Source organism: Mobula birostris, chromosome 18 (genome assembly GCF_030028105.1).
Source record: "Mobula birostris isolate sMobBir1 chromosome 18, sMobBir1.hap1, whole genome shotgun sequence".
NCBI lineage: Eukaryota > Metazoa > Chordata > Chondrichthyes > Myliobatiformes > Myliobatidae > Mobula > Mobula birostris.
In genome coordinates, this window is record NC_092387.1 from 50,586,186 (window position 1) to 50,606,376 (window position 20,191).

Sequence of the window (20,191 nt, forward strand, 5' to 3'; positions counted from 1 at the left end):
AAGTTTGAGAAATTAATGCTCATGCCATCAGGTTGGAGGCTACCCAGATGAAATTTGGGATGTTGCTCCTCAAGCCTGAGTTTGGTCTTACTGTAACAATAGAGGAGGCCACGTCAGAATGGGAATTTGAAATCAAATTGAAGTGGTTAGCCACTGGAAGATCCTGCCCTTACGCAGACAGAGTGAAGGCGCTCAAAGTGGTTTCCCCAATCTGCATCACTTACTTACTGCTCATTACGCCACTAGCATTTTGGGCAACAATGAAGGTCCTCCATCTCCAGCTGTGTTCAGGGCTTCTTTTGTCGTGTCCGTAGCTCCCTCTCAATTTTCACTAGTGCTAAGTTCCAGGTGAATAATCAGAAATATCACCGCACTCTGAAGTACAGAAGGATTCTGCATTGCTGTTTCCGTAACAATTTTATTTTACTAGTCAGAGTTGTTAGCCCTGAACTGAACCTCCAAACCTGCAGGACCGGTGAATCACTCTTAGTCTGGCCTCTACCCTTTGACCTGCTTTGCATGGATGACCCAAGCAGGAGCCAAAGCATGAAGCTCTGCTCTCTGGGTCACTGAGGCATGCAAGCCTAAAAACTACAACTAGATTGTGGTCCTCTTGAAAACAATCTACATCAAGTCTCACCAAAGTACAGGAGGCCTCACTGGGAGCACCAGTGACCCCAACAGACTCACAATTGAAGTGTCACCTCCCCTGGAAGGACTGTTTGGGGCCCTGACTGGTGGTGAGCAAGGAGGTGTAGCACATGTCAGGTTTGCCAGGAGGGAGATCTGCAAGAAGAGACGGGTGGACAAGGGAGTCATGTTGAGAGTGAGCTCTACAGAAAGCATGAAAGCATGGGGGGGGGGGGGAAGAGATAGTGGAGTGGGAGAGAAGGATGAGCTCAGTGGTAGGACCCCACTGGATATTTCAGAAGTTTAGGAGAATAATGTGCTGGATACAGTGGTAGGTAAGGATAAGGGGAATCCTATCCCTATGATGGTGGGAGGATGGGGTGAGGGCAGATGTACAGGAAATGGTGGAATAGAAGTGTACAGGGATTAGATGTCCCTAAAATTAAAAATAAGAAAAACTCAGCCAGTGAACTTAAAGTGATTGAAGTGGCATAGAACATGTGAAGTGTCACAGATGCAGGTAGGAAAGGACTAAACCAAGGAAGACAAAATGCAGTCAAGGTATGTGGATAGAAACAATAAGCTACTGAGACAGTCAGGTTTGTGGATCTAGGTAGGAAATACAAAGGAAGAGTGTAGGTCAAGGTTGGCGGTAGTGGAAAGGATATCACCAGAATAGATTTTATTTATTTAGAGATACAGTTTGGAAAAGGCCCATCTGGCCCAATGAGCCATACTGCCCTGCAACTCGCTTATTTAAATTTAGCCTAATCACAGGACAATTCACAATGACCAATAAACCGACGAACCAGTATGCTTCCGGACTATGAGAGGAAAGTGGAATACCCAGAGGAAACTCACCGGTAGGATGAACAAACTTCCTGCAGGGGATGCTGGAAATGAACTCTGAAATCCAACACCCTGAGCTATAATAGTGTCATGCTTACTGCTACACTACTGTGGCACTCTATGAGATTGGTGACGATATAACAGACAAATGCTCTTAGAGGGGTCCTGTGCAAGATATAAGTAAGTGGAGATGTTTAATAGCTGCCATCTGGCCTCAGCAAAGTAGAGCTCAGTCAGCTGGACTACAACAACACCGGCCCCCCCCACCCCGCTCCCTCGTCAGGGAGCTTGATGATGAGGGTGGGATTAGTGCAGAGAGAAGAGAGGGCATGCATTCAAAAGGGGTAAGGTTAAAATAAGAGAAAGAAGTAGTAAAGTTGAGATGGATGAGACCCAGAACAGGCAGAGGGAGGTGGAGGAATGAGGATGGGAAAAGGGGTCAGTGGTGGTGGGTGGGGAGCCCTTGTCAAAGAAGTTCGGAGATGGACACATCAGAAGAAGAGCTCAGTATCACGGCAGGCACAGAACACATTGAAGTATGGGTGCAGGAGGACAAAGTTAAGGCTCCTGCTGATGACATAATGCTCTGCCTGAGAGAGAGGAAAGTTGGTGAGGATGGTGAAGACATAACAGGGGTTGTCACAGGAGTATTCCAACATCGGGCAATTCTACAGCATTTTATAAATTAAAATAATAGCAATAATAATCAGGGCAATGATATCCACTCCAGCAAACTGATTTACCTACTTGGTAACATTACTTAACAAGTTAACAAGAGCGCAATCTCATCGTTTTTCCTTATGATCTTTTATTAAGAGTTCAGTATACCTCCATGTTAGAGGGGCTACATTCCAAGGAAACTGTGATTAGATGGGGGCAAAGTTAGAATAAGAGAGATAATATAGCATTGAGGATACCATTCTATAGTATAGAGGATAGTATTGCAATTTACTATAACATGAACATATGCAAAAATTGATAAATTATTGTCTCTCTTACATTTTACATTTGCTTTACTCACATAAAATCTATAAGGGTGTAATTCTATTACCCAAATGCCTTAACAGAGGGTACACTGTAGTTTAAATTATCTGAGGACTCAGGTACTTGCTGTGAAACTAAACTGTAATATCATGCAGTGTACAGAATTGAAATGATGCAGTAAGAAATTACAGCAAATATATTGCACATTATAACTCACAGCAAGTTTCAAGTAACTATCTTTAACACATTGGTAGCACAAATAATGCTTTTAGAAAACCATAGAAAAACTACAGCACAGAAACAGGCCTTTTGGCCCTTCCTGGCTGTGCTAAACTATTTTCTGCCTAGTCCCACTGACCTGCACACGGACCATATCCCTCCACACACCTCCCATCCATGTATCTGTCCAATTTATTCTTAATTGTTAAAAAAGAACCCACATTTACCACCTCGTCCGGCAGCTCATTCCATAATCCCACGACTCTCTGTGTGAAGAAGCCCCCCCAATGTTCCCTTTAAACTTACCCCCCTCACCCTTAACTCATGTCCTCCGATTTGTTTCTCCCCTTGCCTCAGTGGAAAAAGCCTGCTTGCATTCACTCTATCTATACCCATCATAATTTTATATACCTCTATCAAATCTCCCCTCATTCTTCTACGCTCCAGGGAATAAAGTCCTAACCTTTCTCTGTAACTGAGTTTCTCAAGTCCTGGCAACATCCTTGTCAACATTCTCTGCACTCTTTCAACCTTATTAATATCCTTCCAACATCCACTGCCTTCCCTTCATCCACTCTCCAGGTAACCTCCTTAAAAAACTCCAACAGATTGGTCAAACATGACCTACCACGCACAAAGCCATGTTGACTCTCCCTAATAAGTCCCTGTCTATCCAAATGCTTGTAGATTCTGTCTCTTAGTACTCTCTCCAATAACTTACCCACTACCAACGTCAAACTTACCGGCCTATAATTTCCCGGATTACTTTTCGATCCTTTTTTAAACAACAGAACAACATGAGCTACTCTCCAATCCTCCAGCACCTCATCCGTAGACACCTGCCAGGGCCCCTGCAATTTCAACACTAGTCTCCTTCAAGATCCGAGGGAACACCCTGTCAGGTCCTCTCCTTCAAGGTCAACAGTGTTCAACACCACTGCACATCTATCACTACAATTGGGAAAGTGCAGAAAGTTATAAATAATTTTAATGAATCTGAGAAGAAATTCAGCTGTCAAAAAATAATCAACTGCCTAAAAGCTTTAATAACTTGATAAAATATTTTGGTTGCAAATAAGCAGACACAACAGTGTTACACCAGGGTTTTCAAGTGACACAGAAACAAGTTAGCTTATGAAAGTCAACCTGATCTCAAGATTCAACAGCAATCTCAGTGCTCTAAAATAATTAAAATTACTCCAATTTTTATTTTGAAAAACATTGGAAAGGGATAATGAAAGCACCTTAGTCCCGTTGACAAAATTATGACATAGATCAGAAAATGGGGATATGTCATTGTTGAGTTCAGTCTTAAAACTGCAGGAATGAGGAACGCCAGAACTATTTATATTTGTATCTTTCAAAAATTCAGAGGCTGTTTTTGATGCCTTAAAAAGAAATACTAAGAGGGGACATTGAGCTTCTATGACAAGACTCTATTAACTGTACATATTCATTAACTTGTACAATTCTACAAGATCTGGTAAAAGTGATTTTCATATTACAGAAAAACATACAATAGTCGGAGGGAAAAAAATGGACTTATTCTGCACTGAAAGATCACTAAGATTAGGATCCAGCTTTTGAACAAGACGTTTTCAGGTACAGGTCTATAATGCACAATATTTGTGGCATGAAGAAATCAGTATTAATATTCTGCATTAAATATAAATGCTTGCTTTTGATCCTTTTGGCTTTATATTAATAGTTTATAACTTGAACACAAATCTTCTAGATAACCTGAATCAGACGGCATATTACTCTAAGCACTTAACGGTGACGAAAATACTGGTTGGTCTCCTGGCCAGCCCCCAAAATGCAATACCGATCATTCCTTTTTACCAAATAAACTAGTTTCATCAACTGAGACCCTTATCTCTTCATTGCACAACATGAATTTCACATGCATATACTAGAATAAATTGACTGAATGTACAGCAAAAGGACAAGACACATACCTCCAGGGTCACTTTGTTTCCCAATAGATGGCAAATTTCTGCTTACTCCTGGAATGTAGCTACGACCATTCAGATCACAATCTACAAGCAGAAATAAGACAATTTTAACAAAAACTCAAGTGCATTGTACATGTACAAGTAAATGAAGCACCATTTCAGGCAAAGTTTTCCTCAGAATTAACACCACAAAAAAGATTCAACGCCTAGGGCTTATAGTAAGATTTAGCAAATAAACCTGCAAATTTCAAGAAATGCTCCATGTGGTACAGAACATTTTGTGGAGTGTGGGGTGCTTGTAGACTCAGAGAACAGCAGGAAAAGGAAAATAAATACTTATACAGAGAGCTTTCCAGCTTGTGTGGGGTAACATAAACAAAATTTGATCTGAGTATGAAAAACTAAGAAAGATTTTGAATATGAATTTAAAATACAAGGTAATGTTTCATATGAAAAATAAGTCCATTTTGTCATCTTTTGGTACATTTTCTACTAAATGCAATTTGTTGCAGTTGTACAAATTCAACTTAAGTCATTGGAATATCTGATAACTATTTGATGTATGAAATGTAATTAGTCGGAAATATCTGTAAACAGAATAGCCTGAAAATTGACTTTGAGAGCATGGATTTAGAACACAAACCAGAACTACACAGGAACAGGCCCCATGGTATCATGTAGATGGTGGGCCAAAGTAAACTAATTTTCTTCTGCCTGTGCATGATCCATATTATTCCATTCCCTGCATAAGATCATAAGACACAGGAGCAGAATTAGGGCATTTGGCTTATTGGCACTACTCCACCATTCCATTATGGTTGATTTTTTTTTAATCCCACTCAGTCCTATTCTCCTGCCTACTCCACATAACTTTTAATGCCCTTACTAATCATGAAACTATCAAACTCTTTAAATATATCCAATGACTTGGCCTCCGGTCATATGTGGCAATGAATTCCACAAATTCACCACCCTCTATCTAAAGAAACTCTTCCTCACCTCTGTTCTAAAAGGTTGTCCTTCTGAGGCTATACCCTCTGATCACAGACTCACCTAATAAAGGAAACATCCACTCCACGTCCACTCTATTTGATAGGTTTCAATGAGATTCATCCCATCCCCGTTCTTCTAAACTCCAGTCAGTACAGACCCATCAAACGCTCCACATGTGTTAACCCAAGCAAAAGAAAATCTGCAGATGCTGAAGCAACACACACAAAATGAAGGAGGAACTCAGCAGGCCAGGCAGCACCTATGGAAGAGAGTATAGCTGATGTTCAGGCTGAGACCCTTTATCAGTACTGGAGGAAAAAAAAGATGAAAAGTCAGAGTTTGGGGGTGGGGTGGGGTGAGGGGTGAAGAAAAGAGCTGGGAAGTTGATTGGTGAAAAAGATACAGGCCTGGATAATGGGGAATCTGACAGGAGAGGATGGAAGGCCATGGAAGAAAGACAAGGGGGAGGAGCACCAGAGGGAGGTGATGGGCAGGTAAGGAAATAAGGTGAGAGGGGGAAAAGAGAATCCAGAATGGAGAAGGGGAGGGGTGGGGGGGTTTACCAGAAGTTCGAGAAATCGATGTTCATGCCATCAGGTTGGAGGCTACCTAAATGGGATACAAGGTGTTGCTCCTTCAACCCAGGTGTGGCCTCATCGCAACAGTAGAGGAGGCCATGGATTGACATGTCAGAATGGGAATGGGAAGTGGAATTAAAATGGGTGGCCACTGGGAGATTCCGTGTTTTCTGGCAGATGGAGCGTAACCCTTTCATTCCTGGAATTATTCTTGTGAATCTCCTCTTGAATAATGTCAGTACACCCCAAAACTGCTGATAAACAAGTGCAGTCTGACCAATGCCTTAATAAGCCTCAGCATTACATTCTTGCTTTGAAATTATAGTCCTTTCAAAATCAATGCTAAAATTGCATTTGCATTCCTTGCCACAGACTGATCTTGCAAGTTAACCTTTAGGGAATCCTGCACATCCCTTTGCACTTCTGATGGCTGAATTTGCTAAATGTTTAGAAAATAGTCTACACCTATATTCCTTCTAGCAAAGTGCATGACCATACATTTCCCTACACTGTATTCTGCCACTTCTTTGCCCCATTCTCCTAATACAGGTGTCCTCCGCTTTTCGAACGTTCGCTTTACGAAACCTCACTGTTACGAAAGACCTACATCAGTACCCTGTTTTCACCTTCAGAAGGTGTTTTCACTGTTACGAAAAAACAAGCAGCGCACGATAAAAAATTCAGTGCGTGAAAAAATCAGCGTGCGCCCCGAGCAGCTGCTCTCCCCCGGATTCAGAACAGCATTGCTTTAACACGTGCCTGTGAGCAGCCGTTTGCAAGATGAGTTCTATGGTGTCGGAAAAGCCTAAAACAGCTCGTAAGGGTGTTACGCTTAGTGTAAAACTAGACATAATTAAGCGTTACGATCGTGGTGAACGAAGCAAGGACAAAGTGAGTTTGGCTTGTGTAAGCTGACGAACATGATGTTGAAGAGGTTTTGGCCTCCCATGACCAAGAACTGATAGATGAAGAGCTGATGCAATTGGAAGAGGAAAGGATAGCGATCGAAACCGAATGCAGTAGCGAAAGTGAAGCAACTACATGAGATTTTCACTGCAATGATAAAGTACAACTTTAATTTTGAAAGGGTATGTAGGTTTAGGGGATATTTGCAAGATGGTTTGAGTCCTTACAACGAACTGTGTGATAGAAAAATGCGTGAGGCTAAGCAGTCAAGCAAGCCTTCCACGTTAGCCACAGCAGACGATGAACCTCGACCTTCGACATCGAGGCAGGCAGACAAAGAAAAAGATGTCCTGCCTGCCCTGATGGAAACAGACGACAAGATGACACCCCAGTGTCCTACCACCCCAACACCCAGGCCGCGGACAGATACTGTACCAATTTGCGGAGAATGCAGCAGTAGCCAGGAGGCACACAGCACATCTTTAAGAAAAAAGCCAAAATAAACATGCTAATTATTAGGTGCCGCCCCACACGTAAATGTCGGCCCAGATCAAAGGCGATGCAATCGGCACTGATCTGGGCCGACAATTACATGCCAGGCAGCACCTAATTAATTAGCATGTTTGTTTCGGCTTTTTTCTTAATGATGTGCTGGATGCCTCCTGGCTACTGCTGGACCCCTGCATGCTTCGCGGCAATATATCGCTCGGCGGCCCGGAGGGTGGGGACCACTGCACCACCTAACCTGCGACGACTCAGTCTAACACACCATCATCAGTGTGCTCGGCGCTGTCTTCCCAATTCCTGTAAGTGATACTACACTGTACATACATTATTTCTACTTTATATCGGCTGTGTATTTTTACGTGTTATTTGGTATGATTTGGCAGCTTCATAGCTTAAAGATTACTGGAGAGCACTTGCGCCGTGTTTTTGCCAACAGCGCTTGCTTGAGATTTGCGCTACGGAGAACAGTGCAGTAATAATTGCAGAAAAGTATTTCTACTTTATATAGGCTGTGTATTTATCATATCATTCCTGCTTTTATTATGTGTCACTGTTATTTTAGGTTTTGTGTTTTATTTGGCATTATTTGGTAGGTTATTTTTGGGTCTGCGAATGCTCACAAAATTTTCCCATATAAATAAATGGTAATTGCTTCTTCGCTTCACGACATTGCAGCTTATGAACCGTTTTATAGGAATGCTCTACCTTCGGATGGCGGGGGAAACCTGTATGTCCAAATCCTTCTGCAGACTCCCCGCTTCCTCAACACTAACTGCCCCTCTATCAATAATGGATCTAGTGCTTTCCTGGTATATATGATAAATAAACTCTTCTCGGGCTGCCAGCTGAGTACAGGTATCGAAACTTGTATGATACCTGCACCCAGCTAGAAACCCGAGAAGAGTTTACTCTGTCTTTGTATTGGCCGTAACTTGACCACAAAATTATTTATCTGACATCCTCTTAAACACCACTGTCATATCTGTTTCTACCACCTGTTCCAGGCACCAATCCCCCTGCACATTTCCTTTAAACTCCCCCTTCCTCCCTGAACTTCTAATAATAAAATCTCATTGTCAGAACAATTTTGATGCATCTGCATACTTTTAATCATCCTTATCCAATTTTAAGGCATTATAAAATGGCTATTTTCCCCTTTAAATACTTCATAGTGCTGATAATTATACCAAAGTGTTCTTTCATTATGAAGTGACTGCTTTATGTTTAGAAGCACTCAGAAATATACTTGTTGAATAGAGAAAGATCTCCCCCCCAATAGTACTACAGCTTAGTATTAATCTTTGAAATAATTGTACATATTCATTGACTTTAATGGAGCAAATTGTCCGAAAGCACTTTGCAATATTGTTATTTAACCACACCAAGGCACATTAGTAAATATTTGAATAGACAAACAGTAATGGGTGGTGACAGGTTTTAAGGGGCATTTTAAAAGCAGAAATTGAACGGCATAACTGTGCATGAAAATGCAAGACTGCCTGCTTTACATCCCAGACCTTTCTGGCAAAGGAACTTCTGCTAAGGAGATGAGCAACAGTCTCATGTCCAGTGCAGAGAGACTGATATGACAGTTGATGGGGGGAGGGGGGTTTAATCCCAAAGTTTTGGTGCTTTTTGCTTTGGTGATGAGACACTCTGCCACCAGGGGACCATCTCATTAGATCCACCATCTCTTTCTTGCTACAGGATTCTGATGATATTTTGTGTAGACCAGTGCCTAAATAATTTGTGTCCTTTGATGTTCTGGATAAAGAGGACAGATGATGTGAGATAGTCAAAAACAACATGGCAAGAACTACCTTTTGCGACACTGGGGGCAGAGGGAGAACCACAATGCAAAGAGTGAGTTTTGATATTTGCATACCGGAAGTTTGCCCACAGCTTGATGCAACCTCTCACAAAGGTATCCAACTGGCATATTCACTCTTTTTCTGGAGACATCAAGATTCTGTATTCTCCTCTATTTCTGAGCTTCAGATGGAGTGATAAGATCTTGGGAGATTGCTATATTGCAGTTGAAGAGTAAGGGATACACCTACATCAAGTACAACAACTCCAAAAGCATCTCATAAAGTTGTCTACCATGACTGACTGTAAGCACAGCTGCCAATATATTAATTCTTTAACTCTACGCCTCACCCAGGTCCTGGTGCATGCCCTAGCTCCTCCAGCACTGTTGTGTAATTGAAGAATGAAGAATCTGCCTGAGAACATGGCCTCATTTAACAACACGGTCGGTCACCAATTTCTAACTTCATTCCTCTCCTACTTCTGCTTGTAGATAAGATGGGTGATATCCTTCCTTATGCAAACTGACATGTTACCAGTTATGGTTCTGTACATTTCCAGCAGATCTTGGCTGATCTGGCTTAATGGATTGAAATACAGCTCAAATGGCAAACTGTTGCTCTCATTTTATTTGCCTCATTGAATGGGCCAACCATGGCAGTTCACCCAAGGCCAATGATTGGTCCAGACTCTCTGACCAGTTATCATCAAAATTATCTGAGATAGGGGATGGGAAGTTCTGGGAGGCAATATTGCTTTTAGATTACATTGTTTAGCACAGAAACATTTGCATAACCTCAATATACTTGGGTATAAGGGTACTGAGTATCCCTCTTCATTAATGCTGCCGATCATTAAGTTCCCCATGAACCCTGGAAGTAATATTAGCATATCTCATTCTACTCCACAAAACGCTGAGTTAGAAGATTGTCTTGGAGGATCCTGGGGAAAAGAGTGAGGCTTGCTCACTCTTTGCCTCTTGGAAGGCCTCACAACACCTCCCCCCCCCCCCATTAAATTCAGCAGTATATTCTAGTTTTCTGCAGTTTGGTAATAATATGGGATATGGTGATATAATGAATATATGGAGTTAGCTCACAGATTCTCCATGAACTTTGCGAATGGTCTACTGGGTTAAAGGGGCAATCAGCTTATAGACATAAATAGGAAGAGTAAACCAAGCTAATTGTCCCAATGTCAACTCAAGATAATGTGTATAATTGATTGCACAGAAATATCCATTCTCTCTCTCTCTCTCTCTCTGGAAGGAAAATAAGATGAATCTTAACAGGAAAAAGTATTACTTTAAGATTGAAGCAATCTGCAAATGATCAATGAAAATAATTATGGTTTCCTCTGCTATGGACCAAGATCATTCTCGAAAATATGGTACTAAAAGAAACTTATTTAAGAGTATTTCCATTTACACATCTGCAAGCATTAATATCTGAACTGGTGAATAGTTTTGACTTTGAACATACAAAACGTACAATCCTTTTAACAACTTTCACAATTATGAGAGGTCTCGAGTGTTATGAACATCACATTATGTTTCACATTGCAAACAAAGGTAAACTAAACCAATGTAATTTAACTTTTATTTTACTGTAACCATACTACTGGTTAAGTCTTAAAGATTCAAGACTGTTTATTGTCATATTTCAGGACAGAAAAGTGTAAAAGAGCATAAAATGATCGTTACTCCAGATCTGATGCAGCATAAAAAAAGTATAAAGAACACAAATATAAAAGCAATCCTATAAAACACAATGTACTAGTAACTGTTATAAACAGAAACTGATTGTATGTACATTAAATGACACTAGGTGGTGGGGGGGTGTAATTGGTGAATGCGAGTTTGATTTCAACATTTAAGATAAGTTTGGGTAGGTACATGATGGGAGGGATACAGAGGGTTATGGTTTGTGTGAAGGTCGATGGGACTAGGCAGTTTAAATAGTTCAGCATGGACTAGATGGGTTAAATGGCCTGTTTTGTGCTGTACTTTTCTATGACTCTACAGTTCTATAAGCCTTTTATTATTGTCAAGCAAATGTTGCTCTCACGGCCTCATCATCCCAAAGGCAGCTGCGAGATAATACTTCAGCTTATTCAGAACCTTAACATCCAATTTATCTGTCATTAGTTAATAAAATTGCTTTTACTTTAAGCACCAGATATTATGGAGTGCCCAAGAATAAACAACCGAATAACAAATAGCTCCACTCTCTTAAGTTGATTATCTTCAACCCTGACTTACTTCACTAGATAACCTTAAGCTTGGATTAAAGAAAGACAGGGGAAATCAGTCCCAGTACCAAATTCCTTATTACTTCGGACAACCTATGCTCTGCACCCTCCAGATTTATGAAAATAATTTATAACAACTGAGGTCAGTTCTTCTAACTGCAGATCAGTTCTGAACACCCAAGTCAAAAGCAAATTACTGTAGATGAAGGAACACTAAAAACAGGAAATATTCAAGAGGCCAAACAACACGATCTGTTGACTATACGCTCTATAAAATCTTTCCCTGTCTTCGCTGTTTTGTAATAACGCTTATTTAGTCCATCTCAGTAGTTTTATACTCCTTCAAAAGTCTCCTCCATTTCTGTGGCTGCACTGTCGTTCAGAATTCTCATTGCACGATATAATTCAGCGATATTAGAGCTATTGGGTTAGAGTACACTCCAAAACACAAAATATTCTGCAGATGCTGGGGTCAAAGCAACACTCACAACACGCTGGAGGAACTCAGCAGGTCGGGCAGCCTCCGTGGAAACGATCGGTCGACGTTTCGGGCCGAGACCCTTCGTTAGGATTCCATCCCACCGTCGACGTAACTGGCAGTTGCCCAGCCCCCAGACTCCTTTACAACACAAGAAAGAGGACGTAGATCGACAGCTCCGTCCGTCCGCCCACCAGGAGCGACAGCCCGCTCACTCTACAAAATATAGCACCCCATGCTGTTCCCTTACCGTCCACTCATCGATTCATTTCCTCACAGCAACCACCTTCTGCTCTCCGGCGACTCCGCACATCTCTCGCACTCGCCACGCAACGTCACCCACGCCCCGTCCCTTCCGTCATCACGTAGACGTGTCTGCAGGTGCGGCGGGCGGGCAGGCTCCGCCCATGGGCCGCGCGAGAGGGCGAGGGAGTGGTGAGACGAGGCGTGATCTTTCGCCAATGTTCGCCAACCGTGCGCCGTGAGCAGTCTCCAACAAATCTTTAATTATTCAATTGCTATTTTGAAATATTGCAGCATTTTACATGAGCAAAATCAATTAGTATATAGAGCTCCTGTGTTGTAGTGAAATCATGAAATTCATTGCCACAGAGGGCTGTGGAGGCCAAGTCACTGGGTATATTTAAAGCAGAGGTTAATAAGTTAATGATTAGTTCAGACATCAAAGGTTATGGGGAGGAGGCGGGAGAATGAGACTGAGAGGGAAAAGAAATGGCTGAGCAGACTCAAATGGCCTAATTTTGATGTAATGCCTCGTAGAAACTGGTCCTTTGGCCCAACTCTGCCATGTTGGCCAATTTGCCTAGTATAGTTAATCCCATTGCCTGCATTTGGCCTATGTCTTTCTCATCTTTCCAATTGAATGACTTTAAAACATTTAAATATCAATTATGTCAAGGGTGGGGTGCAGTATTCTTTATTCTCATAATCCTGTACCTCCCTAAACTCACCAGGGTTCATCATGCAATAAGAATTCCTTAATGGAAAAGAAATGGAAAAGACTTATAAAAGGTCAAGTATAACACTGCAGCTGATGGAATAAATAAGGGTTAATAAGACAAATACCCACATCTTCAGTATGAAAACATTGTCCCTCAGCTCCGCTTTAAATCTTTCCCTTCTCATCTTAAACTATCCAATCTCGTTTTTGACTTCCCTGCTCTGGGAGAAAGACTGTTGACATCCTTGTTATTTATGCCCCTGTAAGATCATAGAGTCAGAGAACACCACAGCACAGACACAGGCCCTTTGGCCCATCGAGTCTCTGCCAAACCATTAATCTGTCTAGTCCCATCGAACTGCACACAGACCATAGTCCTTGATACCCCTCCTATCCATGTATCTATCCAAATTTCTCTTAAATATTGACATTGAACCTGCATCTACCACTTGTGCTGGCAGCTCATTCCACACTCTCACCACCTTCTGAGTGAAGAAGTTCCCCCTCATTTTCCCTTTAAACATTCCACATTTCACCCTTAACCCCTGACCTCTAGTAGTCATCTTACACAATCTCAATGGGAAAAGCCTGCTTGCATTTTCCCTATACCCCTCATAATTTTGTATACTTATATCAAATCTCCTCTCAAACTTCTACTTTCTAAGGAATAAAGTCCTAACCTAGACAGTATTTCCCTCTAACTCAAGTCCACAAGATCCGGCAACATCTTTGCAATTTTAATCTGCACTCTTTCAATCTTATTTACATCTTTCCTGTAGGTAGGTGACCAAAACTGCACACAATTAGGCATCACCAACATCTTATGCAATTTAGACTTAACATCCCAACTTCTGTTTTCAATACATTGGTTATGAAGGCCGATGTAACAAAAGCTTTCTTTACAACTCTATCTACCTGTGATGCCACTTCCAAGAAATTATGGATCTGTATTCCCAAATCCTACTATTCTACTGTACTCCTCAGTGCTCTACCACTCACCATGTAAGTCCTACCATGGTTGGTCTGCCCAAAGTGCAATACCTCACCCTTGTCTGCATTAAATTCCATCTGCCATTCTTCAACCCATTTTTCCAGCTGGTCCAGATGCTGCTGCAAGTTTTGATGGACTTCCTCACTCTCTATTACACCTCCAATCTTGATGTCATCCGCAAATTTACTGATCCAGTTTTCCACATTATCCAATAGATTACAAACAACAATGGACCCAGCACCAATCCCTCTGGCACACCCCCGGTCATAGACCTCTAGTTAGAGAGGTGACCATCTACTACCACTCACGAGCTTCTCCCACAAAGCCAATGTCTAATCCAATTTCCTACTGTTATGTTCTGTAAATCCAGAAATTAAGAGAAAGAAAAACATGGAGAGACTGGGATAAACATGTACTTCCTGTTTTTACTTCAAGTGAAAGATGTAGTGGTGTGATTACGTATGCCATTCATACACTACTATTATATATAATCTGTAATGAATTATGTCTTAATCAAACGATATATTTATACTATTACTCAAATGTTACTGAAATATTAAATACACAACACTCCACCCTGCTTAGCTACAAACTCCAACTCAATATAGAAGGCATCTCCATTTTTTATACATAATCACTACACCATTTAATACAACTACTATATAGACATCCATAGCATCGTAAATTTTATATTGTCCCATTCATCCCTGAAAATTTAATTGCTGTAGAGGCTTTCTTGTTCTTGCAGAATAACGTCTTTCCTGACGAGGAGAATCATTCTGCTTGGCAGGTGAGTCTTCTGGCTGTGAAATAATACCAGGTTCTGGTGCCTGCTCCAAGGTGGTTGTAGGAATTGACTCTGGGACTGCAGGAAGTGGTTCTGACAGTTCTGGACACCTTTCTTTAACAATGGTCTCTGCTCTTCTCAACTGATCGATGTGTTCTCTCCAGATGACATCAAACGCGATCTTCACCATGAAGGAGAGTGGTCCAGTTGTGTCCTTAATCTTTCTGAGTACCCACCTTTGATCACTTCTTTGTCCCCATCGAACCTCCTTGTTTGAGGAGCTCTCAATATGTTTCAGCTGTTTGTTGTGCATACTCCTGAGATTGGGTTTGAGGAAATCCAAGCGTGAGCACAAGGAACGATTCAGGAACAGTGTAGCTGGTGAGTTGTCAGCTGTGGAGTGTGCTGCATTGCGGTCTGCAGGGAGGAAATTGGTGAGCTTCTAATTCAGAGTTCATGTAGTGCAGGAGTTCTCAGTTAATGGAGGGGTCCATGGAATAAAAATGGTTGGGAACCCTTGGTGTAGCGTGTTCTGTTGACATTGCTTGCAAACTCTGGACGAACCTTTCAGCTAAGCCTGGTGTAGATTTGTCTTATTCCATTCATTTTCAGGAATGACTGAAACTGTTCTGCAACAAATTGTGGTCCATTGGCACGGACTAAGTGTTCTGGAACACCAGTCTTTGAGAAGAGGCTCCTCAGCAGATTAACAGTGTGTAAGGCTGCAGTGGAGGCTATTGAGAACACTTCTGGCTACTACCAAGAAATTTATGCCCATGAATGGTCTGGCAAAATCCACATGAATCCTCTGTCAAGGAAATGCAGGTTATGAATCCTCTGCCAAGGCAATGCAGGTTATTCCCAGGGTTGGAGAAGTGCTGCTCTTGGCATCTACTAGACGTGTTCCAACCCGAACAATACAGAGCAAGCTGTTCAATCTATTGACCTATCCCAGGCCACTAGACAAAGCTTCAAGCCAACACTTTCATTTTTACCGTGTCTTGATGACCAGCATGTAGCTTCTCCAACAATTTAGCTCTCATATTCAATGGTACAACAACTCCCAATCTCCACAGCTCCGTCAAAGGCAAGTTTATCCCAACACTGCTAAAAATGGGAGAACAGGAATTTCTGCTGCATATTCCAGCCTTTTTGGGTGGCTACATAGACCTAAGACGGTGTGGGGTCTTTTATGTTTTCCCTTCAGATCATCTCTGCTGTAATAGAGAGATTTTCGATTTGTGTTGGGGAGAATACATCAAGAGGAGTGTCCACATTCGTTAGTTTTTCAGGTATTTCCTTTACAAGGGTAAATGGGAAAATCCATCAGCATTTCCATGATTAGTTGTCCTCTTGAATTTGATGTTGTCATTGTGGCCTCCAAGAAACAGAGTCCATCTCTGCATTTGTGCTGTTGCTGTTAGTGGAACACCCTTCTGTGGATTGAAAATGGGCACAGGTGGTGGCTGATCAGTGCTGAGGGTAAACTTTCTCCCAAGTACTGCTTGAAACGTTTTACCACCCAAACCAGACTCAAGGCCTCTGTCAATCTGTGCGTAATTTTTCTCTGTAATGGTAAGGGAATATAATGTAAAGGCTGTGGGGCGTTCACTTCCATCACTCATACATGTGACATGACTGCACCTATACCATAAGGCAAGATGCCACAGGCAAACTTCACTGGACATCGTGTGAGTACAGTGTCTGATGTCACTATTTCCTTTATCTTTTGGAAAGCCACATCAGACTGCTTTGTCCATTGCCATTTCTTCCCGATCTGTCGTAATGAGTTCAATGGGTGGGGCACAGCAGCCAGGTTTGGCGGGAACCTGATTTAGCAATTGATGAATCCTAAAATGGACCCCAAGTGTGAAAAGTCCTTTGGCCTTGGGGTATCCACCAGTGCTTGAATTTTCTCAACACACTGGTGTAAATTTTGTGTGTCAATGGTGTGACCACAATAAATGCTGCTTGGTTTAAAGAATTCACACCTGGTCTGTCCCGCTGTGAGCTCATTATCTGATAGGAGAGGAGAGTGGACCACAGGAGAAAGGGAAGGAGGAGGGGATCTGGGGCAAGTGATAGGCAGGTGAAAAGAGGTAAAAGGTCAAGGGTGGGGAGTAGAAGAAGAGGGGAGGGGAATTTTTTTTTACAGGAAGGAGAAATTGATATTCATCCTATCAGGTTGGAGGCACCCAGATGGAATATATGGTGTTGCTCCTCCACCCTGAGGGTGGCTTCATCTTGGCACAAGTGGAGGCCATGGAGCGACATGTCAGAACAGGAATGGGAATTGGAATTAAAATGTTTGGCCACTGGGAAGTTCCGTTTGTGGCTGATGGAGCGGAGGTGCTCGACGGAGCGGTCCCCTAAATTACAACAGCTCTCACCAATGTACAGGTGGCCTCATCGGGATCCCTGGACACAATAGACAACCCTAATAGATTCACAGGTGAAGTGTTGTCTCATCTGAAAGGACTTCTTGGGGCCCTTAATGGAGGTGAGGGAGGAGGTTTATGGGCAAGTTCAGCACCTGGGCCACTTGCAGGGATAAGTGCTGGGAGGGAGATTAGTGGGGAGATTTGAATGGACAAAAGGAGTGATCCCAGTGGAAAGTGGGGTGGGGGGGGGGAAGGTAAAGATATATTTGGTTGTAAGATCCCTTTAGAGATGTTGGAAATTGTGGAGGATGATGTGGAGGCTCGTGGGAATGTAGGTAAGGACAAGGACAAGAGGAACTGTTAAGGCAGTGGGAAGATGGTGTGAGCACTATGCTTTTGAAATGGAGGAGATGTAGGTGAGGGCAGCATCAATTGTGGAGGTAGGAAAACCCTGTTTTCTGGAGGGCATCTCTGACGTCCTGGTACAGCTGACTGTACCTTGGGAACGAATGTGGCAGAGGTGAAGGAACTGAGAAAAGGGAGTAGTATTTTTTATAGGAGACAGGATGGGAAGAGCAATAGTCAAGATAACCGTGGAAATCAGTAGGTTTACAAAAGATGTCGAGATTGAGAAAGGAGAATGGGGTGTCAGAGATGGACCAAGTGAATTTGAGAGCAGTGTTGAAGTTAATAAAGTTGACAAACTCAGCATGGGTGCATGAAGCAGCACCAATGCAGTTATCAATGTAGCAGAGGAAGAGTTGGGGAGTATAACAGGGGAAGGCTTCTAACAGGGACTATCGGACATAGCCAATAAAGAAGGAGGCATAGCAGATGCCCATACAGGTGTCCATGTCTATCCCTTGAGTTTGGAAATAGTGGGAGAAGTCGAATGAAAAATTGTTGAGGGTGAGGATCAGTTCTGCCAGATGGAGGGGTGTAGTGAGTTTTTCAATGCCATCGCAGAACACTGCTGGGACCTTTCTGAATTTGTTTTTAATAGACTCTATTGCTGGAGATGTGGCATTCAAATGACGGATAGATCTCCAGTCAAGTTGTAGTTGTCTCAGCCAATCACAGCCCCACAATGCTGGTCCTCCTGATTTTACCATGTAGAGTTATTTGCTGTATTTCTCTGTTACGAATGTCAATCCCACCGTAGTTTTTTTTCTCCAGTATAAGTTCTTAGTCGATGAAGGGTCTCAAGCCCAAATGTTAATTGTTTGTTCTTCTCCAAAAGTGCTGCCTGATCTGTTGAGTTCCTCCAGCATTTTGTGTGTGTGTGTTACACTGGATTTCCAGCTTTCTGCAGAATCTATTGTGTTCATGCTGTTGTTTGTTGGTGGATCTGGATTCAACCACCAGGCTCCTGAACCAGAGTGGATAATGGATAATTTCACTCACCCCAACTCTGAGCTCACTTCAAGGATTTCACGGTCTCACTTTCAAGGACTCTGCAACTCATGTTCTCAATATTTATTATCATTATTTTTATTTTTTGTATTTGCACATTGGTTATTTGTTGTGTATAGTTTTTCAATGATTCTATTGTGTTTCTTTGTATTTACTGTGAATGGCCGCAGGAAAATAAATCTTGTGGTAATATATGTTGATATGTATGTACTTCGCTAATAAATTTACTTTGAACTTTAGTATTTAAATACAGTTCAAAGTGGTAAACCAGCAAAGTGTGACAGGACTGAGGCACTGTTTGAGGTTTAATAGGTTTAGCAAGGTTTCAAAAATACTGATATGAATTTCTATTTAGTAAGAGTATGTACTTACAATATGGGATCACAATCTTCATCATTCTTCAAAATATTGTTACACCAGTTCCACATTACTAACACCTTGTTTTATGATATATTCTTGTTTTATAATCAACATTTCTTTGTGCTGTAAATAACTGCTTCTTGCAGTTGTGGCAGATCTGTGTTAGGTTATGTTTGTTGTAGAGGATGGGTGTGTTTTTGTGTTTGCCCGCTCTCACTCCACAGTCCCACAAGGAAGAACAGATGCAAGTAGCCTTTTGGCCCTTTAATACACAGTTATCTACTGTGGAAAAGTCATTATAATAATTAGATGTAAGACAAGAACAGATCCTTGGAAATCATGAAGAGAATGGTTATTGTCAGTGGAATAAAGTATGTGGTCAGTTTAAAATAACACTGGTTTTCAGAGCTGATAGGAAACATTTGATAAGAGCTGATATTAAGAAATTACTTTCATTGTTCAGTAACCAGAGTTCGCAAATTTAAAGCAATCAGCCATGTATTCTGGAGGAAGGTGATATGTTAAAGATAAAGTGATAGAACTGATACTATAGTGACTTTCATGATGAACAAAGAGATACATCGAAGGAGGAACACAATTAAAATGTGGGATTTGGTTGAATTACTTAGCTAATATAGTAATTAGTATGTGCATGATGGGTTGAATGACCTCCTAAAAATATAAACATATATTTCTCTCTCCACAAATGCTGGATAACCCACTGAGTATTGAAACATTTTCTGTTTTAATTCCAGATTTCCGGCCTGTGCAGATTTTTTACTTTTCAGTTATTAAAATAAAATGTTTCAAATTTGCTTTGTCCATCAATAACTCAAAGCTAATATCAGCTCTTGTTCTAATATGATTCCCATATTCTTGAAGCCTTTAATGTCCAAAAATCTGTGGCTAATGATTTGATATGTAGAATATCAAAATAGAAAGAAACTAATTATGAATATTGATACGGATTAAATCACAGATACTCACCAAGAGGACATACTGCCAAAAGAACATTCAGCACTGATAATGAAATGTTTTAATATATTCAAAATTTGATATTTATATTAAGTCAGGCTCCTTATACTGAGAACGATCAGTACCTGAAATGGATTCAGCATAGTAGATCGAATGTAATGATTT

At 41.5% G+C, this 20,191-nt stretch overlaps 1 protein-coding gene across 3 annotated transcripts in view; it reads right to left on the reverse strand.

Moving 5' to 3' along the window:
* Positions 1 to 20,191, reverse strand: part of micu1 (mitochondrial calcium uptake 1) — a 130,017-nt gene that overhangs the window by 102,424 nt on the left and 7,402 nt on the right. Inside the window, exons 1-2 of one of the 3 annotated variants that reach the window (XM_072282650.1) lie at positions 12,409 to 12,510; positions 4,641 to 4,721 (exon numbers count right to left, since the gene is read on the reverse strand). The gene's annotated coding sequence lies outside the window, so the exon portion shown is untranslated. Of the gene's footprint in view, positions 1 to 4,640; positions 4,722 to 12,168; positions 12,352 to 12,408; positions 12,511 to 20,191 lie in introns of those variants that run through there. The other 2 variants (XM_072282651.1, XM_072282652.1) reach the window with 2 other exon arrangements.